This window comes from Macadamia integrifolia, chromosome 4 (genome assembly GCF_013358625.1).
Source record: "Macadamia integrifolia cultivar HAES 741 chromosome 4, SCU_Mint_v3, whole genome shotgun sequence".
Taxonomy (NCBI): Eukaryota; Viridiplantae; Streptophyta; class Magnoliopsida; order Proteales; family Proteaceae; genus Macadamia; species Macadamia integrifolia.
This window is the reverse complement of record NC_056560.1, coordinates 33,005,870-33,014,635: the sequence shown is the minus strand read 5'-3', so window position 1 is coordinate 33,014,635 and position 8,766 is coordinate 33,005,870. Positions and strand designations below refer to the sequence as shown.

The following is an 8,766-nucleotide window of genomic DNA, read 5'->3' as shown; positions in this document are numbered from 1 at the left end:
GGAGTAGCAAGATGGAGGAGGGGAGGCCCTATGATACACCAATAAGTTTGTTCCTTGGGGAGTCCCTTACAGTACAAGGCTTGAGAGAAGCAAATTTGGAGTTGACGTCAAAATAGATGGAATTTCAAATCTTGTCATAGGAATGCGATTGGATGTCCATCTATGAAGATTCTGCTCCATCCTGATATGGTTAATGGTAGCACAGGAGGTGAGCTTCTTGGAAGTGTCACAAATGATGGAACCAACGAAAATCATATCAATCTAGATCCATTCTCTATTAAAGGGGAGAACTCTTCTTCTAGAAGCCATCAACTACTAAGAATTCTCTTCCTGATGATAAAGGAGGAGCAAGAGAAAAAGATGGTTGACATCTTAATCTTAGGTGCTATTTCAACAAAGACAACAAGAGTGCCAATGGATGAGGAAAGATTGCGTGGGGATGTAGTTGGAGATGGCATGCCAAGTATTGAAACTGTGATGTAGAATGTGACCTTTGTATTGGATGATGTTGCACAGAGGAACAAGGGGGCTTGTAGGTCGGACAAAATCCCAAGCGGAGGTGGAGGTGAATAAGCCAGTAGAAGAAGGGAGCCAAGAGATCTTTTCTTCTCTACCACAGTGACCATGGGGGAGAAGTGTCATGACCCAACACAGATATAGGTAAGGGTTCATCCCTCATGGCGTTGATCAAACGATTGATATATCAACATAAAAAATCATTCATAACAAAAGTCATCAAATTCAAATCTCAAACCGAATAATCAAATCATTGTCATAAATCTCAAATAACTCCTACTGATGGCAATCTAAGGTATGTTTAGTTTAAACTTCAAAATCCAATCTATTAGAATTTACATCAAATTGCTCCCTACTACATCCATCTAATAAAATAAAAACAATAAGCTATAAATCGAATTATCTTCAAGTCGCCCTCGAACTCCGCTCCCAACATACCTCCATCTCATTTCTCTATGACGTCATAAATAGGGGGTGAGCTCAACAGCCCAGTTAGATAGAATATAGTAAGAGCACAATACAAGTAACAACAATAAAAAAATCATAGAGGTTCAAACCAAATACTTTTAATTTTCCTCAAAGTAACTTTTAATAGAACACTTTCATTTGAAAACACCATTTTTATCACTCTTGCCGCCCATAATACGAGGGGAAATACGACCCCCACAATCACACTATTGTCACCCACTCTGTGACTATATATTTGCACACAACTAACAACCATAGTTATCACGATGCCTAGGTGACACATTGTCGCCTTGATTTTTGACCATCCTTAATTGCCTTGATCGCTTTCTTGCCTTGATAACTATGCTGACAACTCATATGTGTACAATGGGTATGCTTCTGCGGCTCCGAAGAGCACACTACCTCTTTGGTGGCTATGACTCCCCACTGGCACGAGTCAGTGTATTTACCCTCAACCATACATTCCCTTCAAAACCACTTTTAAACATTCTCACTTTTAGATATAGATGTGATTACATTACACAACACACGATATTTATCATCATTAAGGTTCACTCTTATAACCATATGTCACACTCACAATTCAAATCGTCATATATCAGTATGTCTCAACGAGAGCAAACATGTCAGACACAATTTACACAATCATATCACATACCTATGTTGTGAACACATTATTCCCGCCTTATCTCAGTCTGCATATGTATCACTTCAACCCTTCGAGTCTCAAATACTCAAATTAGTCACAACCCCGTAATTATATAGTATCCTCTATCAATCACCTAATCTGAAAATCATCCCCCCCCCCCCCCCAAACACGACAAGATGAAAACGAATGATTGGGTATGATGTAGATCAAAGCCTGAGAAGAAGGCTGAGAATCAACTTCAGAATTTTTTTACTGTTCACGTGAACAGTACCCCAAGTGAATAGTAACCAATATGGGTCCCACTGCTAGCTCGTAATGTGAAAAAGACTTGAAGAAGATTCCCTCTTGGTGGGCCCCATGGTTAGCTCACATGGAGGAGTTAGGCTGAAAGATTTTAAGAAATCTTTGATTGATGTAGTTTCCATTATCATATTTCCTTCTGATAGTTAGAAGATATTATCTTGCTAGTTTCTAATTTTAGTTTTTACAATGAAAGTAGGAATTCTAATTTATTGGGTTTCTATCTTTGTAAAAGGGTGGGATTTGATTTGATTTGTAATTAGTTTCCAAGTAGGACAATATCTAGTTGTACAAGGATTCTTTTCCTTTCCATGCAAGGAAGGACCCAATTTTGTAATGAATTTAAATTTTATAAATAAAGGAAGAAGGCTGATCTACAACCCACGATTGAATGAAACAAAGAAGAAAAATTTGTGCTGGAAAACTGTGAGATGCAGTCTGTGAGAGAGCTTCGGTGAGATGCCCTAGGGAAGAGTGAGATACTTGACCCAACCTATCCCCCTTCCCCCCTTCTCTATTATCTGTTATTTCTTTCTTTCTATTTTATTTTCCCTGCTATCAATCAAGCCCCAACACCTGCTGCCATTGCAAGATCTGAGAAGACAAGTCCAAGACCTGCGACATCTCTTTTGTTCAATCTACCAATCGGCAGCACCTGTGATCCTGTTCTGGAATTAATTCCTAGTCATATATCTAGGAATTAGTTCTACATTAGGGTAGTTTGAGAGTAATTAGAATAATTTGAAATCGAGTAGGAATTTCCAGATTTCAGTAAAACTGAAATTAAACTCAATCCGTAAGGTCGGATGCTTCCCGAATTCGGATTGAAACTTCCCCTAGGGTAGCTTTACTAACCCCCCACAATATGATCACAAACCAACAGCCGGATTAAAAGTAATTCAAAAAATACAAATTCTGGAATGCAAAAATTCCAGATTCAAGAGGTTTTAATGTAGCAGTCAAACCAATGATCAGAAGTCAGAACACCACCAAAAGAGAATCGAGTTCTCCTCTCGGATAGCATTTTGATGTCCTAAAGTTTGAGTGAAATCAGATTAATGGTTCAGGCTCAACAATTAAATCACTATATACTGAAAAACCAGAAATTAACATTGATTTGATCTGATCTGACATTATTGATCTTTTAGGTACTGCCATCGGTCAGAAATAATGAAGGTATCATGAATAAAAGAGAGACTATAAATTTAAAATATTTAGTGGTGGTGGGACCAACCAAGATGTATTTCATCCGACCCGACCTCAGACTCTTTCTTCCCTACCTATTTGACTCTGGCCGCAGTTATTTAGGTGGTATCCCGAGATTGAAGAGAGCAAATTTCTCCTGGGAACACACGAAATTAGAAACATAGGTCAAATCAGATCTTTCCATCGATCTTAGATGGAGATCAGATTATGTCGAGAAAACTCCAATCGATTAGGGTTTTAAGTGATTTCCAAGAACAACAAATCAGGTGGCCAGATTGGGGCCACCATTGGGATCGATTCTCACTCTATGGGAGGGGAAGTATGATCCAAAACTGGGCCTCATTGATGGCTTGATTAGCCTACAACAGGGTGGATTGGGGTAACAAGAAAACATGAAGATTTCTGGGTAGAAAAGAAAATACAGCAAACACATTAATTACTTACCTGATATTTTGGATCTGTTATAGGAATTAAGACCAGAAGCAAACCATTCACTTGATTGTAGTTTAGATCTGCATTATAAGAAGATACACACAGTAATCAATGGAGCAGAGAAGAAGGTAGGAAGGTAGATCAGTTATTCTCCTCTAAGGTCTCTTTCTTTCTTTCTTTTCTCGCCCACAATTTTTCATCTTTCTCCTCTCTTCCTCATCTTTTATGGCCCACGGTTCTCCTTCCCTCTGTCTCTCTGTCTCTCTGTCTCTCTCTCTCTCTCTCTCTTTCTCTCTCTTCTCTCTCTCTCTCTGTATTTCTCTCTTCTTTTTTTCCTGCGCACCGTCTCCTATTTTATCTCCAAGCTATAACTCCTATTTGCTCTCTTGGATTCTCTCTCCTTATGTTGCACGCAACTCTCCCTTTTTTTCTTTTATTTAATTTAATTTAATTTTTCTCTAGGACAACACATTCACCTTCCTTTTTCATCTCTAACCATAACTTTCTCCCTCTCTCATACTCACCATATCCGACCATGTCCCAACTATATCTCTAACAAATGGGGCACACCAGCCAGATTAAAACAAAAGAATAATAATCCACTTTAATGCACATAATGAGATTTGAACCTTCGACCTCTTAACCGACTAAAGTCCCAAGTTCCCAACAACTAGGCTAACACTTCAGTTATTTATTATGTCCACAATATCAAATATAAACAAAAAATTAAATAAATAAGAATAAAAGAAAAACATCCTCAGGTTTCTAATTTTTTGGGTATTACAAGAAGGGGCGGGGCAGACCAGATATCGGCTGGGGGGGTGGGGTGGGGTGGGTTGGGGTGGAAGGGGGAGGGGAACCAAGAGTCATCCAAAATGATGGAGGCAACTGTGGCTATCCTGCTTAGACCCGATGAGTAAGCGATCCTAGGGCTAACCATGGAGAGGAGCACACCCTAAGGATGCTAGGGATTAAGCCAAATGGAAGTTGAGGAGCTGTTGCCAATGACGGAGGTAATGGCCCCAAGAGCCTTAGATTTGAAGTTGAGGATTTTGTGCCAGACCCAAGAGGCATCAGTAGCGGGAGATACCGTACAAAGGGAGTCATTCTTAAGGAGTGAGGAATAGACCCAAGAAACCCAGATACTGTTCTGCTTATACACAATCATCTATATGAGTTTAAGGATGCCAATAGAGTTGACTTCCTTGATTATTCTCAGACCTAGTGCTCCCTCAGATTTGGGAAGGCCGATGGAGGCCAAACTAAGAGATGGAGGAACTTAGAAGAATCAACCCCTTCCTAGGGGAATGAGAAAACGAGGGATTGAATAGTTTTGATGATGGATTTAAGGAGGATAACGATTCTAGACTAGTAGAGGTACATGGACGTTACCTTTCCTGTAAATCGAGTAGGAAAAGGGGAAGGTAACGGTTGTACTTGAGGGGGTGGAAACCTGATCTCAACCTCACTGGAGGAATGAGTGATATACTGAGGATCAGTCGACTGGAGAGGTTCTATCAGAGCAGGTTGGCTTGTAGCCATCTGTTGTTCATAAGCCGTAACCCAAGAAGATGGAAGGAGACGAAGAAGTTCATCTCGGGGTATTTGTCTGGGTACATGAGTAAGGCTTGGAACATGAGCATAGTCCACAGAGAGGAAAAGAGCATCCTCTTGCTGACCAGTGGTTAGGTCATAGGCATGATTTTGTAATCGATAAGCCATTTGGTAGTGGAGAGTTCCTGCTAAAGCCGTAACAGTCTGAGGAGTACTAGAAATTTGGATCTGGAATTTTAAAGCAGTGGGAAGATGAAGATCTGCTAAAGCTATGTTGAAATTAGGGTAGAGAGTGAGGAATATGGTTCATGCATTTAGAGTGGTCTGAATAGTGGAAAGTACGGCATGTTCATACCGTAAAAACCGACTATCAAGAAGGGCGATTTGGGAAGTCACGGGAAGACCTTTCCTGCCATGGAAAGAGAGAGCGATCTTAATCGCACCAAAGTGGAGATGGGTGTAACCTTGATTTTTCCATTGAGGAATGAGAGTAGACGGAATCTCTAGGGTAAACAACTGTTCTTTATCGGTGGCAGGGATGTGATACTGGTCACATCGAGAGGCCTGAACCAGCTCTTTTCAAGGAGGGGTCTTCTGTCGAGGAGCAATAAGAGTCTTCCATACAGAAGAAGTAGATTTTTTCTTTGGGAAGACAGCATAAGGATTCAACAGAGGAGACGGAGTCTGAGGGATGATCTGGTCATCAGGTAAGTAATCAAACTCATACAAGGAATCTACAGAAGAAAAAGAAGAAGATCGGGAAGAAGAAGGAGAAGACGAAGCAGAACTTTGAGAAGAGAGTGAACGACGGGGAAAAGACAGACCGGGACAGGGGGCATTCAGTCCAATATCCGAACAACACAACTCACCGGCGAAACTCAGATAGATAAAAAGATGACTAGTCGAGGCCGATCAGGACCCTCGGGGACCTAGTTCTCAGAGGCGGATCAACCCGAGCCGTTACAGGGTATGAAACAGCCACTCCTTGGCTTGAAAAACCCATCGCTCAAAGGGTTCTTTTTCCGTCCACTAGAAAACCAGAACCACAAAGTAACCTGCAATAGGGCGTGGCCTAGAACATCTCTTTAACTAGCAGAGGTTCAAACCAACCTGAGAAGGGCGCTGGAGAAGGACCTTAGCCGGAGAAGGAAGACGACACTGGCTCTGATACCATTTTTTTCAGCTACAAGACTGGGCGCCTTGTTTTTCGTGAGGTCAAGCATGGGGGTACAATGGTGAGCAGTTAAGGGAGTGTACTTTATCAAATCTATTTCATGATATGCTTTTTCTTTGCATTTTACTCGTTATTTGAGGATTTATCATCTTATGATGATCATTATTTACCATTTTCAGAATGGTAGTTAAATTCTTCAACTTAAATGGTGTGTGATGTGTCTGTTTCGCCTTTCCACTACAAAATACATACATACAAGCACATATTTCCTATTTATTTGTTAAGTTGACATCAATGAATGATGCTTCACCATTTTGGGCTGATGAAGCTGTCTATCATGGTTATTTCAAGCGTTCATGTTGGTGTTATGATCAGCATTTTAATCTTTAGATAGCTTTTTTGGTCCTAAGTTTTAGATGTGGGAATCATTTTGCTTAGTATTCAGTTGATTTCTTTGCGAAGTTTATGGAGGCCTTAGAATGTCTTAAAAAAAGGGCGTACTGCAAGGTCTGAGGGGGCGAGAACTACGCAGCCTTACCCCGAGAATGTCGAGAGGCTGTTTCGATCGCTTGACCACAAGGTCGCAACATTCTTACCTGGCTGGTGGACCAAGCGTGCCCCATAATGTCAGGATGGAGTGATAATCAGAGCTTCTACCAACAATGGGGTGTAAGAATGCATTATTTCTCTGCAAAGTTTATGGAGGCCTTAGAATGTCAGGATGGAGTGATGTTCAGAGCTTCTATCAGCAATGGGGTGTAATTAATGCATTGGGTACTTAATAGGGAGCTTGTTCCTGCTCTTGGGGGTATAACTTCTTTGACGAATGGGCTAGACCGGGTCATTTCTCAAGAACAATAGTGAAGGGCCCTGAGACTATCACTTGGAAAGAGACTTATTCACAATTTTCTTCCTTTTGTGCCAAGTTGACTGATTATTTGGTCATTCTGACTATTGGATTGATAGGGAATCTCCATGTCAAATTTAATACCTGGACTCATCTGTATGGGGCCCTTCTTGTATGGGGCTTTCCCCTTGTCTTCTTAGTAATCCCCGTTCTTTAAACAGAGTTGACTGTGTTAAACAATTTTCAAAAAATTTTGACACGTCTCGGATTGGAGTGAAGCTCAACCCATGATTTGAATCATTTGATGATGTCATGGACATTATTTTTACTAAGTTCGAATGCCAACCATCAGCCATGTAGCATAAAGCTGAAGCAGCTGGAAAACTTCTGGATGTTCTGCAGCCACCGACCACCTGGCCCCTAGTTTAAGTTGTCTTGGGGGCATCAAAGCTATGAGCATGTTGCTTTGTACAATCAATGGCATTTTGGTAGATTTTGACTACATTTAGGGGCGAAAATATTCTGAATATGAGGACATGATTAGCTGGCAGAAGTGTTTAATTTTTTTTCTTGGGGGGTGATTAAGTGAAGTGAATTTCTTAGAATGTGCTTCTTCTTAGAATTTCGAAAGGATCAATTTAATGGGCTGGAGGCGCATAGGAGGGTTTGGGGGGGGGGAGGGAACATAGAAATGTTGTACCCTTTTTAAAAAGGGTTATGTAGAAGAGCATGCATTATAGCTCACTTATTCATATGGTGGAAATATACTTTTAAACTCATTGCTTTTGGGCCTATTGTGGTTGTTTTTAGGCCTGTATATCTTTCTCCTAAACAAGTGTTTCACTTTTGGTAATGTATACCTAGCATAGTTTTTAAGGCGGTCAGGCGACGGAGGCGTTTGAGGGTCTTTCGGAGCGCCTTAGCGATAAGGCGGCCATAAAGCGTCGTCTTATTGACTAAAGCGTTCCTGTGTAATTTTTTTATAAAACCAATCGATTTGGCTCAAATCCTAGTTGAATCCTATTACTCATATGTTAAATAAATATTAAAAGTTCAAATTCATACCAATATAAGATATTCATCAAGAAAACAAATCAATAAAGTGAATAAACTAAGTTTATCTTCATCAATCATCAATCATCACTCATCAATACTCAATCATCAATCATCAATCATCATAACATATTAACATATAATATAAATACATAATTATGAAACAAAATTATAAATATAAAGAAAAGAAATAAAAAATACAAGTATTTATTATACTTACCTCTGTGATGCCAAAATGAGTGCCTAAGCCCTAAAGTCATCCACTATATTTCTACTCCTGTCAAAGAAGAATGAAGCTCACCGCTACCGGAGCAAAATAGTCGCTTGGATCAGTGGTTCTTCCTTATTCCTTGATTCTTTCTCAAAGTTCTTTCTTAAAACCCTTGACAAAATCCAAACCCTGTTTGTGAATCGTGTTTTTGTTTTGTTTGTTTTGGTTATTTTTGGTGGAGTAAAGCTGATCGCGCACATCTCAAGTGTTAACAAAACCATACACCTACCAATAAAAAATCTATATTTGGAATCTTCATCAAGTAATTTTAAAGTGTTAAAAAAAAAAAAAAAAAA

At 39.9% G+C, this 8,766-nt stretch overlaps 1 long non-coding RNA gene across 1 annotated transcript; it reads right to left on the bottom strand.

The window, feature by feature from the left end:
* Positions 1 to 748: 748 nt before the first annotated feature.
* LOC122075245 lies at positions 749 to 4,045 on the bottom strand. The gene is made up of 2 exons (XR_006139206.1): positions 3,584 to 4,045; positions 749 to 969 (listed from the first exon to the last, which is right to left on the bottom strand). It is a non-coding gene; the product is annotated as an uncharacterized LOC122075245 (long non-coding RNA).
* Positions 4,046 to 8,766: the final 4,721 nt, after the last annotated feature.